Source organism: Mandrillus leucophaeus, unplaced genomic scaffold (genome assembly GCF_000951045.1).
Source record: "Mandrillus leucophaeus isolate KB7577 unplaced genomic scaffold, Mleu.le_1.0 Scaffold1639, whole genome shotgun sequence".
NCBI lineage: Eukaryota > Metazoa > Chordata > Mammalia > Primates > Cercopithecidae > Mandrillus > Mandrillus leucophaeus.
In genome coordinates, this window is record NW_012101631.1 from 37,295 (window position 1) to 61,158 (window position 23,864).

Genomic DNA, 23,864 nt, shown 5'->3' on the forward strand with positions numbered 1-23,864 from the left:
GGCCCCAAGCCTGCGGGCCCCAGCTCCAGTTTCCCAAGAGGCGTGACAATACGTTCCCACTTTTATCAGTTTTTGAATGGCATTCATTGGTCCAATGTTGACCCTTGCCCCATCATTTACACATATCAGATGGTAACCTTTTTTCTTTTAGAGCAGAAGAGCCTAATTTTTTTGGCATTCCTTTTTAAAATGACCGGGTTTCCCACATAGATAGCATATACCTTGTTTAGAATTGCCTTTTAAAGCCTTAGAAAGTGCCCCAGCAAACAATTGAGCATCGTAAATAGCTCCTCCAACACCTGCACAAGCCCAAATATATTCATCTAAATCAGCTCCACTAGCTTTTAGAGGATGCAGCAATTTTTGGCACTCGGGATTAGCACTCTCAAAAGCCAGAGTATCCAAAAGAATTTAAGCAGCAGGGCCTGAACCTACAGTCTTTAATACAGCATCTTGAAGACGGGCTACAAAATCTAGATACGGCTCAGTGGCTCCTAGTAGGATCTTTACAAAAGATAAGGAAGTTTTACCCGCTATTTCAACCGTAGTCTACGCTTTTATAAACAAGGCTTTAATCTGAGTGAGAGCAATATCATCTAGGCCTGCCTGAGCATTAAGAGTGGCGTATTGTCCCGAACCCGTAAGCTGCTCTTCAGTAGGTCCTGGGGGATTTTGGGTAGCATTTTTTCTAGCTTGTACTCTTGCTTCTTCCCAGCACCAACTTTTTAATTGAAGCCATTGTGAACGATCAAGGACAGCCTGTCCCAACGTTCCCCAGTCAAAAGGAATCATCATATGTTCTAAAGAGAAGGAATCAAGAAGGCCAAGAACAAACAGCGACTGAGGTCCATAATTAGAAATTGCAGCTTTCATTTCTTTCAAAAATTTAAATTGTAGGTCTGTAAAAGTCACATTCTGGCCACCGTTTGGGAACTGAGCATTGGGGCCGAAAGCAGTCCGTGTTATTGGGAATAAATCTAATTCCTCAAAATCATCCTTTTCCTTAGATTCCTTCTGTTCTCCTACAGGAGGAAGAGGCACAGAGAAAACCTGACCTGACATAGGCAAAGAGGTTGGAGGTGGAGGCAAAGGGAAATCCTTTTCCAAAGGAGCAGCAGGGAAGGTAACAGGGAAGGCTCATGGCGGAGAGATAGGAGAAACAGGAGCAGAGGTACCTTGCAATTTTAAAAACAGTTGTAACATCTCTAAAATGCGCTGCAAATCAGAATTTCCTTCAGATGAAGGAGGCATTAGCTCTTTTTCCAATTCCTTGTCCTCAACAACCGGGGCATAAATATGTTCCTCTCTAGGATCAGTCCTCTCTAAAGCTTCAGATGCCTCACCTCCTGTGGCAGTATCGCCATGCTCTGAGTCAGTTTCAAGTAACTCTAATGCCTGAGTAATGGAACTACAGAAAGTCCACAAAGTCAGAGGCATCGTTTGCCCTCGCTGATGAGCTTGATGCAGGACTTTAACCACTTGTAACCATTCCTTTCGATTTAACTGCACTTTGGTTTGATGTTGAAACCAATAACAATGTTGTTCAACATGGGCAAACAATCGCTTCAAAGTCTTATGTTCCTTAACTAACTTCTACTCCTATAGACATCAACAGTCCCTGGAGTAACCACAAATATCCAGAGGCCAGAGAGGTGGAATTCCCCATAATTTTCCCGTGGGTCCCCCTTTCTTTATTTACCTGCCTGGGGTGTCCCCCCTCCAGTTCCTTGCTCTCGTGGAGCCACGGACCCTGCTTGCTGCACCAGATGTTGGGGTCCGCATGTTTCCTAAACAAAGGAATGAACACACAAGACAACACAAGACAAGACAAACATGGCGGCCACCTTGAATGGTGCACTCTGCTTTATTTTATACAGTCGTTTGTGGAATGTTGCCAAGTCACAAGACACATTGTTGTTTTTCTGACCTTTCCCTGACTTTCTGGATTTTCAAGATGTTTACACATAAACAAGCCCCCAGGGTCTGCTGTTTGCAGCTGGCTCCTTTGTCCTTCCTGTTTACAGGGAAGGAACGCCCTGCTTCGTTTGCAAGAGCAGGACTTACTGGGAACACCCTGCTTCGTTTGCAAGAGCAGGACTTATCTGAACGTCTCGTTTGTGAGCACGTAGTCCTCTACACTAGTGAACTTTTTGGGAAACATTATTTTCATAGATTTTTAGGCTTACGGTCTGACAATCAGTCATCCACAGAGTCTTTCATGATTAGGTACTTCACCACAAGGTGGGAATCTCAAAGGCTTCTTTTATACAGCCAGAGGCTTGGCCTTGGGGCTCTTTTGGAAAAACAGTCATAATAATCTCTCATCATTTATGACTACTATGTGTATTTTTTACGCAGACTTTGGTATTTCATCCTTGTACTAGGTAGAAAATCTTAAATTTTTCCACTTGCCTTTATGTTTATTGGTAACAATCAGTATGATCTACTATACTATGGTGTACTAAACTCACATTCCTGGGAGTCCATATTTTGAAGATCTTTTTTTCCTGTTCAAGTTCCATGGGATAAAACACAAATGTATGTCCTTCAATAAAATAATTTTACTTTAAGATATTTATATTGAAGTAAAACTTTTGCACAGGTGCAAAAAGAAATATATTCTAAAATGCTTATTGAATACTGTTTGTGGCAGCAAAAAATGACAAAAACTAAAGTAAAATGGATTAAATAATTATTTTCATAAAATGGAATATTTATACCTCAGTCAGAATTGAATAAAGTAGTTTGATCTGTTAGAATGAAAGGGAGAAAAGAACAGAACAGAAGCAGCTCAATGGCAACACAGATTTATTGAGAGAAAGACCTGCGGAGAGGGGGTACCAGCTAGTGCCAGAGCCCCCTTCCCACTTACAGGCTGGACCAGTTATAGGTCTGGGCAGGAGAGGTCTGGGATTTTTGTGAAAATGGGGTGGGGGCGGCGTGTTTGGCTGCTGATAATGAAGGAATTTAGTGCAGCCAGGGGTTAGGCCTGGGACCTCTCTGACAGGATGTTTCTCACAGCTCAGGCCCTGGTGGAATTTTCCACTCTGACCAGTTTGTAAAATGGTGGGGGTCTGCAAAATAGTGCAGCTTGGGCTAACATTCTTATTTCTTACTTTAGTATAAAAAGGAAAAAGGGCGTCGTTGATCATCTGGCTGCTTCCTGCTGGATAGGGGCGCCGTGATTAGGGCCTGGGTTCTGGAGCTTCCGAATGGCTTCCTTGTAGGCTCTGGTATTAGACGTAGCAAAGGTGAAGGATATTATCAATGTGTTTTTGCATGCTTGCCTGAATAAAACAATTCAGCCTTTGGGAAATGAAGCGGGATACAAGGTTAAATATGCATGACCTAATCATTAGTAACAGGAAGAGGAAGATCAGGGGTTCTAGGAAGGGGGCAACCCAGGGTATCCATCTTAGAAGGGATGATCCTTGCCACCAGGAGTAAGCGACGACGTCAAAGCTCTGCAGCCCTGTCACGAAACCTGTGAACTGCGATATGAACAATGCCAGATTCATTAACACAGAAACAGCGTTCTTCCTGGAGGTATATGCAGGTACCCCCTTTCTCAGCGGTTAGTAGGTCCAGGGCTCTCCAGTTTTGAAAGATGACTCCCACGAGGAAGTCTAATTGTTGTTGGAGACTGATAATGGAAGTGTGCATATCTTCTAGGGTGTTAGAAAGGGTTGTGAATAGCATTTGGTATGAGGTGATTGAGGTGGTTATGCCTGCTATTCCAATGCCGAGTGCAGCAGTGATGCCTAATCCTGTTAGCAGGGTGATGAGGTGTAGAGCCCATTTATTTCTTATGGGTGAAAAGGAGATAGAGGCTTCTAAAGAAATTAGAATACTTTCGTTTGGGGGTAGGATGTTGATGGTTGAAGCTTGAAAGACCAGGGTGCAAGTTCCTTTTTCCTGGTAGGCAAAGATATCAGTTTGTATCATACAAAAAAGAAGAGACGGGGTGGAGAGGCAGAAGTTGTAGGTGAAGGTAGGTAGCCATGAAAAGGTTTCATTCTGCCAAATTGAGTAACTGCCAGTCAGAGTGGCACCTGTAAGGGCCTGATAGGGAGCCTTGGCTGGGGAGTTGATGAAGGCTGTTTGGTTTTGGAGAGAGAAATTGTCTTTGTAACTGTTAGCCATTGCTGCCCTGGTGTGGTGGCTGTAAGGTACCAGTTGCAGGTGACGGAATTGTTAAATTTTTTTTCCGGGGGCACCTTTAAACTGGAGACATAGAGAGCAGAGTTGACAGGGGGAAGCCGGGAATTGGATGGTAGGAAAGAAGAGAGGATCCGGTGGTGAGGTGCAGGGATGTGTGGATGGTAAGTGAGCCAGAAAAGCATAACACCTTCTGCCAGGCAGAGGTGGACCTGATTTTGTAATTAGGGTGTAGAATTGATAATCTACAGGGAGTGCAATGGTAAGAATAAGACCACATAGGGACTGAGGAACCTGTCCCACCACTGTGGCGTGGGCTGGATTAGGGTAGGTTCGGCTGAGACATAAGGTGGGTGGGGATATGAAGGAAGTTTGAGTAGAAATGGTACCCCCATATTGGTGGTTTAGATGACGTTGTGTTGGTTTGTATGGATGTAAGTCCAGAAACTATTAGGTGAAGGAGGGCAACAGCCCTACCTGAAACCATGCTGAGAGAGCTGAGTTTGGAGGAAAGGTGTTCAGTTGAGTTTCCAGGTTATGAACTGGCTTCAGGGATGAATCAGCCAAGAATGGTATGGCCGAGTAAAAAATGTGTAAGCTTATGTTGGTCTGTGTCCATGTAAGTAGGTCGGCCGGAAGAGCCGTGAATCACTGGGTGTGCGTAGAAAGACAAATCCAACAGTTAGAGGAGAGGGGAGATTATGACTGACTTAACAGGTGGTGTGTGAGGCTGACGAAGGGGGCCCAGCTGTCAGTGATTGGGGGTGGGGACTCAGAATATCCCATAAGCAGAGAAGGCAAAAGGAGAAAAAGGAGATTTGTGTAGGTGTGAAATCCTGGAAAGTGCCTTGCAGCCATAGCTCCTCGATTAGCATGAGGAATTGAGATGGATTATCTAAGGGCGTGGGGAAGGGGTACCAGGAGAGATCTGAGACAAGGTATGAAGTAAAAGATTTAAGATTGGAAGTGGAGAGTGTCATGGGCCAGTGCCTTTCAGATGGGTGACTTCTGGAATTCTTGTTAGGCACGGCGAGGTTGGTCCTGTGGGAAAGGAAGAATATTTCTGGGGTGAGGAGACTTCGGAGTGGGTCGGGTGCCTTTTTAAATTTGGAATGGTGTATACAATAGGGAAAGGATGTTAACTTTGCAGCAGCAGGGATGGTGAATATAACCTGACAGAGACCCTTCCATTTTGTTGGAGACGGGAGGAGAGGTCTGCTACCCAGACGCAGTCTCCTGGCTGTAAGGGTAAGAAAGTGAGTTGGGAAGAATCCTCAGGTTTGGGGAGGTGAGTGTCAGCATACTGTCGGACAAAGTGTTGAGTGAGGTGCAGTGCTGGCCAGGTGTCCTATAAGGGAGGGGATGGAGCAAAGTTCTGTAGGATGAAAGAATGTCCATATATAAGTTCAAAAGGACTTAGATTTAGAGGTTTTTGGGGGAGGGTCCTGAGGCACATGAGGGCCAAGAGAAGAAGTGATATTCAGTTTTCATTTTGATCTCTAGGGAAAGTTTTGTTAACTGTTGTTTTAAGAGGGCATTCGCCTGTTCAAATTTACCCAATGATTAGGGGTGATGGAGACTATGAAAAACCTATATGATGTTTAAAGCCTTAGAAACCTGTTGAGTGACTTGGGAGATAAATGCTGGTCAATCATCCAATTGTATAGATGAGGGGAGGCTGAATCAAGGGATGATGTGTGTGATGAAGGTATAGCCTTTTCAGAGGTAGTAAGAAAGGCTTCTATCCACCTGAAAAGGTATCTACCATCGTGAGGAGATATCAGACTTTCTTTATGGGGTAGCATATGAGTGAAGTCAATTTGCTAATCCTGTCCTGGCAACTGGCCTTTGGGCCTGAAGGGAGGGAAAAGGAGGTGGTCTAAGGGTCCCTGAGGAGTAGTCTGACTGCAGGCAGAGCAACGTTTAGTGAGGCAGTCCAAGCTGACGGTCATTGTAAGGGAATGTATACAGGTTTTTAGAAATTGGGCAAGGGGCGATAAACCACATGGAATTGGTTATGGATGTGGGTGAGAACAGAAAGTTTTTGGGTCTTGGGTAGGATGAGTTTGTAGTCTAAGTAAAATCAGCTTTCCTTATGAATAGCCCTGGAGCCAGCAAGGCACCTTTTTCTTCTTGGGTTTATGCTAGGGAAAATGGGCAATAACAATGGTGTTCTAAGGGCTGCCTGCCAGGCTGCCGAATCTGCTAAAAAGTTTCCCTTAGTTATGGCATCTGTAGCCTTTTGGTGTCCCTTGCAATGGATAATGGCAGCCTCTAGTGGCAGTTTAGCTGCCTCCATCAGCTTGTGTATGAGTTTGTCATTTATTATGGCAGTTCTTTGGGTAGTTAGAAAATCCCTTTTCCGGCCAGATTACAGCGTGAGACTGTAGGATGTGGTATGCATATTTGGAATTAGTGTAAATGTTGACCCTCTTTCCCTTTGCAAGAGTGAGGGTCCTGGTTAGGGCAAGTAGTTGCGTTTGTTGTGAGGTGATATGGGGTGAGAAAGCATTGGATTCTAGCAGTTTGTTTTCGGCAATGATGGCATAGCCGGCTGCCAGATATGGTTCCTTAAAAGAGCTTCTGTCCATGAACCATGTGGGTTCCTTCCACAAAGGGGCTTCTGAAATGTGCTGGAAAGGGGAGAAGAGGGAGGCTAAGAGGTCCAGGCAAGAGTGGGAGATTCAGAATTGGAAGTACTTATAGGGAGGAGGGTGGTTGGGTTTAGAATTTTACATCTCTGGAAGGTGTTAGAGGGTTGTTGTAAGCTGGATGGCGGGAGGAAAAGAAGAGATCAATGGTTCATGAGGTCCCATAAGTTATGGGAAGATGTAATAGTAATGTGCTAGTAGAGGGTGAGTTTTTGTGCCTCTGAGGACAGCAATGTAACTGCACCCAGAACTTTCAAGCATGGAGGCCAGCCTTGGATGACAGAGTCCAGTTGTTTTCAGAAGTATGCAATGGCTTGTGGAGTATTGCCATAGGTTTGGCAGAGAAGTCCACGGGCAAGGCCTTGATTACAATGAACATACAGGGTAAAGAGTTTAGTGGGGTTGGGTAGTCCTAGTGCTGGGACATTAAAAGGACATCTTTCAGTTTTTACAAGTGGGAGTTAATGGGCAAGCTGAGTCCAAATGGTCTAGGATGGACCCACATGATGCCATGCAGAGTGGTTTGGTCAACAGGCCAAAGTTAATGATCCATAGTTGGAAGTACCCCACAAGGCCCAAAAAGGAAGGGTCCTTCTTGGTGTGGCGAAGGGGCATATCCTGTATTAGTTCCTTCCATTGGGATAGCATGGCTCAAGAATTAGGGGTTAGGGTGAGTCCAAGGTAAGTGACTTGGGTTTGGGCTACTCAAACCTTTGTAGATAAAATCTGATATCCCTGGCCATGGAGGAAATTTAGAAGTTGGGTGATGTGTTGATGGATAGATCAAAGGAGGGACTACATAGAAAGAGGTCATCGATGTATTGAAGGAAGTTGCTAGGAGCAAGGGGAAGCTCGGTCAGATCCTCGGTGAGAGCCTGCTCAAATAGGAGGGGGCTATCCCAGAAACCCTGTGGGAGTACGAACTGTTAGGTAGAAGTGTGAGTATCTGGGTCTGACCAGGTGAAAGCAAGAAGACTTTGGGAAGCCAGATCCAAGGGAATAGTTAAAAAAAAAAAAAAAAGTCCCTTAGATCCAATACAGAGAAGTGTGTGGTAGATGGGGGCATATGGGAGAGTAGAGTATAGGGGTTGTGGACCACTGGATAGGTTGGTACATCCACTTGGTAAATGACATGGAGATCCTGGACCAAGTGGCAAAATCTGTCTGTTTTTTTGACAGCCAAAACAAGGGTGTTGTGGGGAGAGCTAACAGGTTTGAGAATCTGAGCTTGTAAAAGCTTACAGATAACAGGATTGAGGCCCCTGAGGCTGGTTGGGCAAAGGGGATATTGAGGCTGATGAAGGAAAATGGAGGAGTCTTGGTAGGTTATTTTGACTGGGATGTGATGTGTGGCTATTGTGGGTTTAGAAACGTTCCACACTTCAGGATTGACAGAAGGTAACAGATGGATAGTGAAGATGAGGGGGAGGAGAGGGAAGCATCTGGGCAGCAGAGTAAAGTAAAAGGGGTAGAATTGGTGGAGGCTAGTTGTATGGAGGCCTGGAATTTACTCAGTATGTTCCATCCCAAGATAAGGGTAGGACACTAAGGGATAACTAGGAAGGAGTGGATGAAGGGGGTATTGAATAGGTTGCATAATAGAGGACCAATCTGTGCCTAGAGGGGATTCCATTGACTCTCACAATAGAGATAGAAGAACTGAGGAGGGGTCGAGAATATTCTGATAAAACTGAGTAACTAGTTCCCAGATCTAAAAGGAAGAGTATGGGCTTACCAGAGACTGACAGCGTTACCCTGGGTTCTGAGGTGGTGAAGGCGGTGGGGGCAGCAGACCCTGGACCCCGTCAGTCTTCAGCAGCCAGGTCTAGAATGCTTGCCAGACTGGAACCTGGGTTGCAGGACCTGTTTGAGCAAGCAGGGTGAAGAGTCTTGTTGAGCGCAATCTGACTTCCACTGTCCTTTGATATCACAGATGGGGCAAGGTTTTGAGGGCAGTATGAGATTGGGGCAGACTCTTGCCCAGGGACCCCGTTGGCTACACTTAAAACAGGCTCCTGATGGGGACTGTCATGAGGTTGAGGATTTTTGTATGCATTGGGGAATCCTGTTGTATGGCAGCTGCCAGTATCTGGTATTTAGCCTGGTCTCTTTTAAACTTTGGGGTTTTATTTCTTCCTCTCTATTGTTAAAGACCTTGAAGACTACTGTGATTAAGTCTCTTTGGGAGGTTTGAGGGCCATCCTCCAGTCTTTGGAGTTTCTTTCGGATGTCGGGGGCTGACTGGGAAATGAAGCGTAAGTGGAGGTAGATTCTGTCCTCGACAGTGTCAGGGCTTAAGGTGGTATATTTAATCATGGCCTCTGAAAGGTGGAAGAAAAAAGAGCAGGGTTTTTGTCAGGGGCCTTGAGTGATTTCTTTATCTTTTCATACTTGATAGCCTTAAGGGCGGTTTTATTCTTGCCAGTTAGGAGGCATGTTATCATATGGCCTAGTTTCTGTCTGTCTGCAGAAGCCACCTGATAATCCCAACTGGGGTCAGCTCTGGGAATAGCTAGGGTTGCGATTGGGTTATAGGCAGCATCTTGTCAGTGGAGGGTGTCTGCTTGGGCCTGATCCAGATATGTTCCCTGTTCTCCAGGGTGAGGGAGGAGGAGAGGATGACATAAATGTCATGCTAGGTAAGGTTGTAAGATTGAGTGATATACAGAAATTCCTTGCGGAAGGATGTGGGATCTGTGGAAAAGGAGCAAAGTTTCTTTTCAATCTGAGAGACATCAGCTACGGAGAAGGGAACATGAACTCAGACTATGCCTTCAGTCTCCATAACTTCCCACAAGGGGAAGATGTTAGAGGGCCTCTGGGCCTGTGCCTGGTTTTCAGCAGCAGAAGGGGGCTGGGAATGAGACCAGTTATGGTGGGGAAAGGATAGAGATGAGAGATAGGAATAAGGGGGTGGTAGAGCCAAAGGGGAAGGAGGAGATGGTGGTGGGAGTGGGGCTGGGGGGCAGGTAGGGATTCGTCAGCTGGATAAAAATCGGAGGAGGAGGAGGAGGACTTCTCTGGAAGGGGAGGCATTTTGGCAGATTTCTTGTTTAAGAGCAGCAGCTGGTAAGATGAACAGGACTGACAGACGGAACTGGCAAAAGCCTGGATATAGGGCATCTCGGACCACTTGCCATCGTGCTGGAGGAAATTTTCTAAATCATGTTGAATTTGAAAGTCAAAAGTCCCATTTGGGCCAGCAGCCATCATTGTCCAACTTATACTGGGGTCAGGCCACATTACAAAGGAAAATAAGGCATTTAGTTTTAATGGAGTCTGCCAATCCCAGTGTTCAGAGGTTCCAGATGAGACATCTGACAGGTGTGTCTTGAGGGGATTTCGAGGAGCCCTGTCCCATGTGAGTGGCTGGGAGGGTGAAAAATGTGAAGTAGGGGAGTGAGTATCCCAATTACAACCATGAGAAGGGATCGAGAAGAGCCAGGGTGCCTCTCGCAGCTCTCCACGGTCCCCCAGAAACCAGAGTGGTCAGACCGTGAGCATTCTGAGGGTATCCCCTGACAAGGCAGGCCAGAGTCACCCAGTGGTGACCGGGGAATCCTCTTACCTGGCACTGGGGTTTTCTAGCTAACAGAAATATGAGAGGAATCCAGAGGGTGGAAAAGGAAACTCACCCACAATTGGAGGCCGGTGTTAGATGCAATGGGAGTGGTCCTTGCCAGAGCCACAGAGAGGAAAGAGGGGGAAGGAGAAAGTGGTGGGAGGATGGGGCCAAGAGAAAGGATTCCTCCATAGAAAGATGAAAATGGACAGGGCTTGGAACCAGAGGCCAATCAGGATTTGGGAATTAGCCCGACGCCAGCTGCCGCTGCCTCTTCCTTCCCAGGTTGCAAGGAAGTACCTCTCTGTTGTGGGATCCAGACCCCATCCCTGGTTTTGGCACCAAATGTTAGAACGAAAGGGAGAAAGGAATGGAGCAGAGGCGGCTCAAGGGCAACACAGGTTTATTGGGAGAAAGGCCTGCAGCTAGCATGAGAGCCCCGGTCCTTCTTACAGGTTGGGGCAGTTCTAGGCCTGGGCAGGAGAGGTTGGGGATGGTTGAGAAAATGGGGCGGGGGTGGTGTATTCGGCTGTTGATAAAGGAAGGAATTTACTGCAGTCAGGGTTAGACGTGGAACCTGACAGGATGAATTTACTGCCGTCAGGGTTTAGGCCTGGGACCTTTCCAACAGGATGTTTCTCACAGCTCAGGCCCCGGTGGAATTTTCCACTCTGATCGGAGTTGTAAAATGGTGGCGGTCTGCAAAATGGTGTGATGGGCTAACACGATCAACATGCATCAATTTCACAGACAAAATATTGCGCGGAACACCCCAGGATAATATACAAAATGAAACTGTTTTGGTAAATACTGTAAACTTCAAAACAACATAAATGTTATTTTTATATACTAAAATATGTACTAGGATCTTAATAATATACATGGAAAGATAAACATAAGAAGGAGAGGGAAATGGGATCACATTATAGCACAAAAAATGTTTTAATGTCATTTGTAATGAATTATTTGTTTAAAGAGAAGCTAAAGCAAGTATAAAAATGTTAGAATTTAATAGTTGGATGGTATGCATTTAGGAATTTATGTTAATCCCTTTACTATTGTGCCTGTTTGAAATATTTCATTATTAATGTTAAATATTATTTTGCAAAGATAAAAAGGTGTATTAATAAATTAATAGTGATATAAATACATAAATATGATAAATAATCAATTACAGTAAAATGTTAATCTTAGAAGGTTGGTTGTGAATATTTGGATGTTCAAAACCTAATTCTTTCAATATTTCTGAATGTTTAAATATTTTATAATAAAATGTTTGAGTAAAATAATAACGGATGAATTTCTGAAATGAAATGAGCAAATGATACAACAAAGTGAATATTTATTTCTAACAACCCAGCAGTTGTCTGTGTTATCTATAAATCAATGATAGGGTGAAATAAAACCTCTCGGATTGGAACAACAAATATGTGTGGTAAAATTTTGATATTAGCTTGCAATTCATTTAAATGAAAAAGAAACAAGGAAAATATTTATCCCAATGTTGCCAATACAAAGAAATAAAAATGAAAAATAATTAAAAATTGGACAAGCACTAAAAGCAGTATTTCAAAAAGTCTATTTTAAATACAATATAGAAGATGAGTCTAAGAAATATACACATACTTTATTTTCCTCAAGATTAATGACTAGAGGTTTTTCCAACATGCCTAATCCATTTAGACGAGCAAAAATAGCGGTTCTTCTCTGAAAATTATACAAGGAACACAGCAGTTAAGCAGAAAAATGAAAAAAAAATTCTGAATCTGGGAAACAGAAGGAGGGCATGAAGTTCTCTTGGCTGGGACCAGCTAAATACTGGGTACAAATCCCCAGTATGGGAGAGCATGAGTGAATGCTTCTCTGCAGTCCACTTTTCCACTGGGGAATGGTGAAATCCAGGCCACAGGAGAGCACCTTAACTCCCTCAGTCCCTAGCTCTATCTTGGGTAATGGCTGGGAGACTAAAACAAGGAACTGCTCTGGAAAGTGTTCCATGTACTTCCCCAGACTTGGGTACCTAAAGAAAAATGACAGTCTAGATTTTAGCTCTTAGTAAGCTCTGTGGGGTCAAGGGAGCTTGCAGCAGTGGCAGTCTTTGGCATTACAGAGATTTTCACTGGGGCATGGACAACTAGGGCTGAAACGGGAGGAGCTCCCACAGTCAGAACAGAGATAGGAGTGTAGTGTGGACTCCAGCTACTGGTACCAGAACTGAGTTTCTCTTCTAGGACCAGAGCAGGAGGAGAATTGCCTGGGAGGCATGGTATTGACCAAGTCAGTGACTTCTAATACTAGGGACTTTGTTGGAAAGTAGAAGCAAATTGCAGTGACTAGCCAAATATCCAAACTGCCTACCACAATTGGTACAGGAGAGTGAATGATGTCAGGTCTGGGGTGTGAGGGGGGAGCACATTTCACTTCTACTGGCTAAGAATGTGGCACTGGGACCACCCCTCCCTCTCTGGGCTGAGACCTTGATGAAGAAGCAGTTGCCCCTCACCCATGCATTTTTCCAGAGGCCTGAGTATCATCATGCCACCCCCAACAGGGCTGGTGCTTTAATCTACCATTGAGGAAAATAAGTGTAGGCTTCCCATGCCTGGTTCCACTTAGTTTCAATTCCAAACCAAGGCAGAACATGAGACTCATGTCCCTGAACATTCCATGGTATAATGCACCACTTGGGCCACTTGAGCAATTTTCTCAGATAAAGAGGTTGGGCATAAACACTTCTGCTACCACTTTAGCTGGCTCTAACCTGCAGGCACCAACTACTGGCATGCAGGTGAACCTGCACAGCCCATTACAATAACAGCCGACATAAGAACACAACACTCAGGAATGACAAAATGTTTTTATGACCACTGCTACCTGCATAAGCCATGCCACCCCAGCTGTTCAGTTCAGGAAATCATGAGCGCATTCACCCATTTAGTATACCTGGCATTTGAGAAAGATTACTGGCATTTGAGAAAGATCATATTAAGGGTATTTATAAGCAAGGAAATCATACGATCTTTGCCACTGCACACAGCCAAACAGCCTTACACAACATACACCAGAGTCACATCAAGAATAGCCTTCTCCATGAAAGTAAATTCGAAAATAATAAAAGACTGATACCCCAGATATGCAGAGATCAATGTAAAGATACAAGGATCATGAAAAATCAAGGTATTATGACACTTTCAAAGGATCACAATAATTCTCTAGCAATAGATTCTAACAAAAAATCCTCAAAATGCCAAATAAGTCAGAATATTGATTTTTAAAAAGCTCAATGAAATGCAAGAAAAAATCTGAAACCAATACAAAGAAATACAAAATCAATTCAGAATATAAACAATCAACTTATCAAGAATATAAATATCTTTAAGAAATCATGCCAAATTTTTCAACAATATACCAGAACAAGCAAAATAAAGAATGTCAGAACTTGAAGACTTGTGTGTTGAAATAGTCCATGAAGACAAAAACTTTTAAAAAGAATAAAACACAATGAGAAAGGCCTTCAAGACTCATAGGACTAAGAGCTACCAAACTTTCAAATTGTACTCCCAAAAAGGAATAAAATTTTTTTAAATGATAGAAAACCTATTTAAAGAAATAATTGATGAAAGCTTCCAGATTATGCAAAGAAATGTAGACATACACATATGGGGGGACCAACAATCTCTTGGAAAATACATTATAAAAAGGCATTCACTATAGCATACTCTCATCAGACTGTCTAAAAAAATGTGAAAAAAGAATTGTAAAATTATCAAGAGAAAAGTGTCTACTGACCCACAAGGAAACCCTATCAGACTAAGTGAAGACATACTAGCAGAAAACTTAAAAGTCAGAACAGAATGGGATAGTATTATCAAATGTTTAAGAGAAAGCTGCAATCAACAATTTTATATCCAGTTAGATTAAGCTTCAAAGAAGGAGAAATAATTTCCAGAGAAGCAAACGCTGAAGAAATTCATCACTACTGCACTAACTTACGAGAAATGTCCAAAGGAATCCTAAACATGGAAATTAAAAGTCAATATTCACCATCACGAAAACACCCAGAAAAACATACTTCACAGGTATTATAAAACCATGACACAAAAGATGAAGAGAAATAAATCAAATGGTGATTCAATAGAATATCACCAAAGACTAATAGAGAAAAATAAAGAATTTATAAAACAGCTGGATAATACTTTTATACATTTTTATTTTTTAACAATATGACAGTAACTAAATGTAACATATCATTATTAACCCTAAATATAAATGGATTCAATGCTCCACTTAAAAGACACAGATTAACAAAATGGATTTAGAAAATCATGATCCAACCATATCAAGCTTACAAGAAACTCAGTTTACCTGTAAAGATACATTTAGACTGAAAGTAAGGTATGAAAAAATATTATGTGCAAATAGAAACAGAAAGCAGGAGTCACTATATTTATATCAGATAAAACAGTCTTTAAATCAGAAACAGTAAAAAAAGACAATCATATTACAAAAGATATGACCAAGTAATCAATTCAGTAAGAGGATATAACAATTCTAAATTTATATGCACCCAACACCAAAGCTCCCACATTCATAAATAAATATTAGTAGACCTAAAGAAAAGATATACAGCAATTCATTAATAATGGGGGACTTCAGTGTCCCACTTACCGCACTAGACCGATCAATGAGACAAAAAATATCAACAAGGAAACTTTGGATTTATGTTGAATTTTAGACCAAATGGACCTAACAAGCATTTATACAACATTCTACCCAACAACTGCAGAATATACATTCATTCTTCTCACTGCACATGGAACTTTCTCCAAGACAGGTCGTATGTTAGGCCACAAAACAAGTCTTAACACATTTTTAAAAACTGTAATCATATCAAGTATCTCCTCAGACCACAATGGAAAAAACAGAAATACTAAGAGGAAACACTGAAAATATAGAAATGCACGGGAATTAAACAACACACTCCTGAATATTTAGGTCAATAAAGTTAAGACAGAAATTTAAGAAAATCTTTGAAATGAATAAAAATGGAAATATATACCAGAACTTCTGGGATATAGCAAAGCCAGTGCTATGAAGAAAGTCTATAGCAGTAAATGCCTACATCAACAAAGTAGAGCAATCAAAAAATAACAACCTAATGTCACACCTCAAGGAACCACCAAACCAAGAACAAACCCAAAATTAGCAGAAGAAAACAAACAAACAAACAAACAAATAAATAAATAAATCAGGGCAGAACTAAATAAACTACATCAAAACCAAACCAATACAAAGGAATCAATAAAACAAAAAACTGGTTCTTCAAAACAAAACAAAACAAAAAGAAGTGATGAACATAACTGATAAACCACTAGCTAGATTAACTACTACAATTCATACCACACACATAAAAATGATCATCAGATACTATTTTGAACAACAAATGCTCACAAACTTAACAACCCAAAGACAATAGATACATTTTGGGACACAACTAACCTCACAAAAACTGTAAAAGAAATAAATAGAAATCCAGAACAGACCAACAATGAAGAAGGAGATTGGAACAGGAATTAAAAAAAAAAAAACAAAAAAAAAAACCAAAGCAAAAAAATCCATACCCATACAGATTCACAACTGAATTCTACCAAACCTACGAAGAACAATTAATACCAATACTCCTGAAATCGTTCCAAAAATGTGAGGAGGAGAGAAGTTCCCTTACTTCAATCTATGAAGCCAGTATCATCCTAATATAAAAACCAAACAAGGACATAGAAAATAGAAACCAGAAAAAGTACAGACCAATGACACTGATGAACACTGAAGCAAAAATCCTCAACAAAATACTAGTGAACCAAATCCAACAGCACAGCTCAGAGATACTACACAATGATCAAGTGGGTTTTATAACATAGATGAAAGGATGGTTCAATATATACACATCAATATATGTGATACATTATATAAAAATAATTGAGAATAAAAATCATATGATCATCTCAATATACTCAAAGAAAAATTTTCATAAAATTTAGCATCCCTTCATGATAAAACACTCAATAAACTATAAAAAGAACATAACTGAAAATGACAAAGACCATATACAAGAAATGCAAAACCAACATCATAGTCAATAGAGAAAAGTTGAAAGCTTTTCCTCTAAGAACTTAAATAAGTCAAGAATGCAACTTTCACCACTCATACTAAATATAGAACTAAAAGTCCTAGCCAGAGCATTCAGGAAAGAGAAAGAAATAAAAGCCATCTAAGTTGGACAAGAGGAAGTAATATTATTGCTATTTGCAGATGTTATGCTTATATATCTATAAAATCCTAAAGATTCAAACAAAAATCTCCTAGACTTGACATATGAGTTCAGTACAGATTTAGGATACAAAAGAAAGGTATAAAAATCAGTATCCTATTTATACAACAATAATCTTAGCTGAGAACCAACTCAAGAAGGAAATTCCATTCACAATATCTACAATAATACTCAGGAATATATTTAACCAAGAAGGTGAAAGAAAAACTGCAAAACACTGACAAAATAAATTATAGATAATACAAATGGAAAAACATCTCATGCTCATGAATTGGAAAAGTTAATATAGTTAAAATGACCATACTGACCCAAACAATCTAGAGATTAAATCCAATCATGTCAAAATATAAATGTTATTCTTTCACAGAATTAGTAAAACAATAGTGAAATTCACACAAAACCAGAAAAGTGTGTAAATGGCCAAAGCAATCCTAAGAAGTGAAAAGAACAAAGGTGGAGGCATCACATTACCTGACTTCAAATTATACTACAAGGCTATAGTAACCAAACAGCATGAAACTGGTATGAAAATGCACACATATGTTAATGGATCAGAATAGAGGACCCAGAAATAAAGCCACATGTCTACAGCCAACTGATCTCTGACAAAGTTGACAAGAACATACATTGAAGAATGACACTCTTTTCAATCAATGGTGGTGGAAGAATTAGATTGTCATATTTAGATGAATGAAATTGGAGTCCAATCTCTCACTATGTACAAAAATCAACTCAGGGTGGATTAAATACTTAAATATAACTGGGTGCAGTGGTTCATGCCTGTAATCCTAGCACTTTGGGAGGCTGAGGCGGGAAGATTGCTTGAGTCCAGGAGTTTGAGACCAGCCTGGGCAACATGGCAAAACTCCATTTCTACAAAAAAGATACAAACATTAGCCAGGCATGTTGGTGCACACCTGTAGTCCCAGTTACTTGGGAGGCTGGGGTGGGAGGATTACATAAGCCCACGAGGTCAAGGTTGTAGTGAGCCAAAATTGCTGCACTCCAGCATGGGCAACAGACAGACTCTGTCTCAAAAAAAAAAAAAAAAAAAAAAAAAAGACTTTAATATGAGACATGAATGAAACTATTAAATACTAGAAGGGAATCCAGGAAAACCTCTTCTGGATATTAGTTTAGGCAAATGATTAATGATTAAGAAATCAATAGGATGGGCAACAAAATCAGAAAGAGACAAATGGCACTTAAACTAAGAAGCTTCTGCACAGCTTTCCTTGCCCTGCCAGTGTGCAGGAATGCAGTATGACCCCCTCCATTCACCAAACACCATTGTAAATAGAGCCTTGGCAGACACAGAGCCAGCCAGTCCTACCCCTGCCAGTACCTTACTCTTGCACTAACACTCAACAGAAAACAGTGGATACTTCCCTGCCCTGAGCAGCCACTCCTGATTGTGGAGCACTAAGAAGGCACCCAGACTTGTGCCTGCCAGAAGCCCACCCTTGAGCCAGCACCATCTCCAGCATGACCACGTGCCCCATGAGCTAACATCTGAGCCAACAACATTGCCAGCATGACCACGGCCACCATCAGGGGCTGCCTGTACCTCCCTCCCACCCTGCATTGCCTTTACCACTGTCGTAAATATTTGCAGGGAGGCAGGCACCCTGGGACCAACTTACCACACTGCTGCATCTGCTGCTACTGCTGCTGCTGGCATGTGTGAATGAGGAAGGATCTGGCTGTAAACATACTATAAAACGCTTTGGCTGGCACTACCCATTGGAGTGTAGTGAAAAGCAGTCCAGGAGCACCTTGACCCTCATTATGCAGTAAATTCCTAAATTCAAGGAGGCAGGGAACAAAGTTGAGACCCAATACAAGTTCCCCACAGTTAGAGAATGTAGTCCAAAAGTTGGGAGGTAAGCGCTGGCCACCTAAAATCTTTCAGAAATGAAGCCAGTTGGCTGTAAGGACTAAGATCTGATTTTTTTCTTAATCTTATCCAAATTCCTATGTAAGGGATCTGAGGAATCATGCCCTACAAACTATAAATTATCATCTGATGGGTTTTATTTAACCCTACATATCGTGACTTACTTTCCAATCTGACTCTTGCATAACCTTATGTGACAAAGAAGAAAATCACAATATTTTATCCCAAAATGCTTCTTTGTCATATTTTGAAATGGCCCTTCAAAGTCATCCTTTATGGGGGAAATTTGCATATGCAAAAACTCTCTAATAATACAGCTAGATCTTTTTCTTCCAGGCCCTCCCAATCCTGAAGATATTAACTGAGATTATAGCACCTTTTAAAGATCTGAATAGGGAATATTTGTCATCTATTGTCTCTAAGGGCAGCCACTATGAGACTTCAGGAACCTTGGTCTCCATAATCTTTTATCTTAACCTGAACATTTCCTTTCTATTAATCCCAGATCTTCACACAAACTCGACCAATAGTAAACAAGAAAATGTTTAAATTTACCTATAGCCTGGAAGCCCCTTCTTCGAATTTTCCTGCCTTTCTCGACCAAACCAAAGTATTTCTCAAATGTATTTGACTGATGTTTCATGCCTCCCTAAAATGTATAAAACCAAGCTGCACCCCAACCACCTTGGACACATGCTCTCAGGACCTCCTGAGAGCTGTATCACAGGCCATGGTCACTCATATTAGGCTCAGGACAAATCTCTTCAAATATTTTATGGAGTTTGACTCTTTTAATCAACAGCTGCATCCAACTTATACCACAATCAAGCCCTCAAAGTAATTAGATAGGATAAAATAAAGAAAGCAACAGCAAAGATTGTAGGAAGATAAGCACAGAAAGAAGAGAAAGAATCAACCCAAGAATCCTGACAACTCAAAAAGCCCAGGTACCTTCTGTCCTCCAAATGACCACATCACCTCTCCTGCAAGAGTCCTGAACCAGGTTGAGATGGCTGAAAGGACAAAAATATAATTCAGAATATGAATAGGAATGAAGATCATTGAGCTACAGGAGTACACTGAAACCCAATCCAAGGAAGCTAAAGATCATGATAAAACAATTCAGAAGTTGACAGACAAAATAGCCAGTATAGGAAATAACATTACTGTCCTGATAGAGATGAAAAACACACTATGAGAACTTCACAATGCAATCATAAGTATCAGTGGCAGAATAGACCAAGTGGAAAGAAAGAATCTCAGAGCATGAAGCCTATCCTTTTGGAATAATACAGGCAAACAAGAACATACAAATATAGAATGCAAAGGAATGAGCAAAACCTTTGGGAAGTATGGGATTATGTAAAGAGACCAAATCTATGATGCAATGAAAGAGATAGTGAGAATGGAATCACTTGGAAAACATATTTCAGGATATCATCCATAAGAACTTCCTCAACCTAGATAGAAAGGTGACCATTGAAATTCAGGAAATGCAGAGAACCAGTTAGATACTTTACAAGGAGATCATCCCCAAGAAACATAATCATCGAATTCTCCAAGGTCAAAAAAAAAAAAAATGTTAATGGCAGCTAGAGAGAAAGATCAGGTCACCTACAAAAAGAAGTCCATTAGACTAACAGCAGACCTCTCAGCAGAAACCCTACAAACTAGAAGAGATTGAGGACCAATATTCAACATTCTTAAAAAAAATTCCAAACCCAGAATTTCATATCCATCCAAACTATGCTTCATAAGCGATGGAGAAATAAAATCCTTTTCAGACAAGCAAATGCAGAGGGAGTTTGTTATCAGCAGACCTGCCTTATAAGAGCTCCTGAAGGAAGCACTAAACGTGGAAAAGAAAAACAGTTACCAGTCACTAAAAAAAAGACACTGATGTAAAAACACACCAGTGACACTATAAGCAACAACATAAATAAGTCTGCAAAATAACCAGCTAATATTATGATGACAGAATCAAATCCACACATCAATACTAACTTTGAATGTAAATATGCTAAATGTCCCAATTAAAAGTCACAGAGTGGCAAGGTAAATAAAGAAACAAGACCTAAGACTATGCTGTCTTCAAGAGGCCCAGGAAGTAAGACACAGGAAGACAGATACCTCATGTTCTCACTTATAAGTAGGAGATAAACGACATGTAAACACGGACTTAGAGTGTAGAATAATACACAATGTAGACTCAAGGATGGGGATTTGGAAGATGAAACATTAATTAATGGATAAAATGTACATTATTCTGGTGATGGATATACTAAAAGCCCTGACTTCACCACTATACAATATATCCATGTAACATTATTACACTGGTACCCCATAAGTTTATACAAATAAAATAAAATGAATACAGTCATACAGCCTACTGGTATGCATGTACAATGTGAAATATATTAGAGTATATTATTTTTCTATTTTCTATTATTGATATGTAACATAAATTTTACTATTTTAAAATGTGAACTTCAGCAGTTTTCAGTATATTCACAATGTTGTGCAACTATTACCACAATCTAATTAGAGAATATTTCCATACTCCCATGTTCATTAACGTATACTCTCAATAATCTTCATCTCTAAGTCATTGGCAAACATTTATCTACTTTCTGGCTCCATGAAATTGCCTACTCTTGACATCCTTTTTCTTCCAAGGAGCATCTTTTCAACATTCATCCATTTTGGAGCACATATCAGTAATTAATTTAATTTTATGGCCCAATATATTATTGTTTTGCTATACCACATTTTGTTTAACCATTGATAGACATTTTTTTTGTGTACAAGATTTTGTTTGAACATATGGTTTCAATTCTTATGGTTATAGAGTTAAGATTAGAATTGATAGGTCACATTGGCATCCTACAGAGAATTATTTTATAAACTGTGAAAGTATTTTCCATAGCGGCTGCACTATTTTACATTCCCTCTTTCAATATATGAGGATTCAAATTTTGCCAAATCACCAATGCCATTTATTCCCTTATTAAAATATTTCTAGCCATCCCAGTGGATATAAGAGCATCTTATTGGTTTGCATTTCCCTATATGATTAATGATGTTGAACATATTTTTGTGTGTTAATTTGTCATATATATATGTGTCTTCTTTGGAGAAGTATCTATTCAAATAATTTGGTTGTTCTTTAATTGACCAAATTATTTTTATTTTTCTCTTTTTATTGTTATCTTAAGTGTTCATTATATGTTATGTTCACTAGACTCTAATCAGATATATTGATGGTTTGAAAATATTTTCTCTAATTCTGTAGATTGTCTCTTCATGATAGTGTCCTTCAATGTACAAAATAAACTTTGAAGTCAAAGTTATCTATTTTGTCATTTCTTGCTTGATCTTTGTGTCATACTTTAAAAATGTGCCTAGGGTACATGGGCACAACGTGAAGGTTTGTTACATATGTATCCATGTGTCATGTTAGTGTGCTGCAACCATTAACTCATCATTTACATTAGGTATATCTTCCAATGCTATTCCTCCCCCCTACCCCTACCCCACAACAGGCCCCGGTGTGTGGTATTCCCCTTCCTGTATCCAAGTGTTCTCATTGTTCAATTCCCACCTATGAGTGACATAAAGTATAATTTAAAAAAACAGAAAAAAAATATATTTTTTTCCATACTACCTCCACCTTAAAAAAAAAGTTAATGTAAGTTATTTTGCTTTTGGGAATCTTTTATAAATTTTTATAAATGGAAATACAAACAGTTTGATGTGTATCATTGTTCATCAAAACACTATGATAGGAAAATTTTCAAAAATTTATAAATGCCTAATAATAGGGAAATGATTAAATAAGTTATATTAAGAGGAACGACTAGTATACTGTCATTAAAATAATATTTTAAAATAATATTTAATGGTAGGACAAAATGATTACTGCATAATTGAAAGTAACATAGAGAGTTTAGAAAAAAGGTGCCTAATCAAATGTCATTAAAATTTTCATTTTTTATCTAAAAATTTTATACTTTTATCTCTCCCATTCAAGTCTTTGATCTACTTTTAGTTAATTTCTATACATTTGAAATATGAGTGCAACTCCATTATTTTTTATGTGCATATCCATTTGATCCAGGACCATTTGTTGAAAAGGCTATTCCTTCCCCATTAAATGGTCCTGGCACTCCTTTCTAAGATCAATTGAACATTAATGCATGGGTTAATTTTTGGACTCCGAATTCTATTATACTACCTTATATAGGTCTACCCTTATGACAGTAGCACTTTGTATTAACTACTATAGCTTTGTAGTAATTTGTGAAAACAGGAAGTGTGGTTCTCCAAATTTCCTCTGCTCTGTCTAGATTGTTTTGGCAATACTGAGCCCCAATTTTCCAATTTTATGATCAGCTTCCATGTTTCTGCAAAGAAAAGACTGTTGTGGTTTTGAAAGGGATTTCAGAGAAACTTAGAGGAAAATACAAACTTTTTTTCCCTCTATGCTCATCTGACACAGCACAGAACACTGCACATCTACTAATATGCGAGGATTATTTCCCTACACACCAAGCAATTCTTCAGTGGACACCTACTGGGTATTCTATTATTCAATTCAATTCTGAGAGTATTGAGTTGGGCTAGATAGTGTCAGATCCTGTGAGATAGCACAAGATCATATCTCACAAGATCTAGTGTGCTAAATCTTGTGAGATGGAGCCCTCACAGGTTGAGGGCTCCATCTCACAGGAATCTCCCTGCTTCAACCTGTACTTCTGAGTGTCCAGCTATGTATCAGAATTCCCATAGCTCCCAACTTAGCTTTAATTGGGCAGGACAGCTTGTGGAACTCAGGAAACATGTACATTTACTAATATAGTATTTTTTTTTAATGGAATGGATTTTTACTTTTTGGAATTTTTTAAAATTATACTTTAAATTCTAGGGTACATGTGCACAATGTGCAGGTTTGTTACATATGTATACATGTGCCATGTTGGTGTGCTGCACCCATTAACTCGTCATTTACATTAGGTATATCTCCTAATGCTATCCCTCCCCCCGCCCCCACCCTATGACAGGCCACAGTGTGTGATGTTCCCTTTCCTGTGTCCAAGTATTCTCATTATTCAATTCCACCTATGAGTGAGAACATGCGGTGTTTGGTTTTTTGTCCTTGCGATAGTTTGCTGAGAATGATGGTTTCCAGCTTCATCCATGTCCCCACAAAGGACATGAACTCATCTCTTTTTATGGCTGCATAGTATTCCATGGTGTATATGTGTCACA

At 40.3% G+C, this 23,864-nt stretch overlaps 1 long non-coding RNA gene across 1 annotated transcript in view; it reads right to left on the minus strand.

The window, feature by feature from the left end:
* Window positions 1–2,791: 2,791 nt before the first annotated feature.
* The window catches only part of LOC105536840, a 138,334-nt gene continuing 117,261 nt past the window's right edge, over window positions 2,792–23,864 (minus strand). Inside the window, exons 3-4 of the long non-coding RNA XR_001005632.1 lie at window positions 8,545–8,672; window positions 2,792–5,199 (exon numbers count right to left, since the gene is read on the minus strand). This is a non-coding gene — a long non-coding RNA (uncharacterized LOC105536840). The remainder of the gene's footprint in view (window positions 5,200–8,544; window positions 8,673–23,864) is intronic.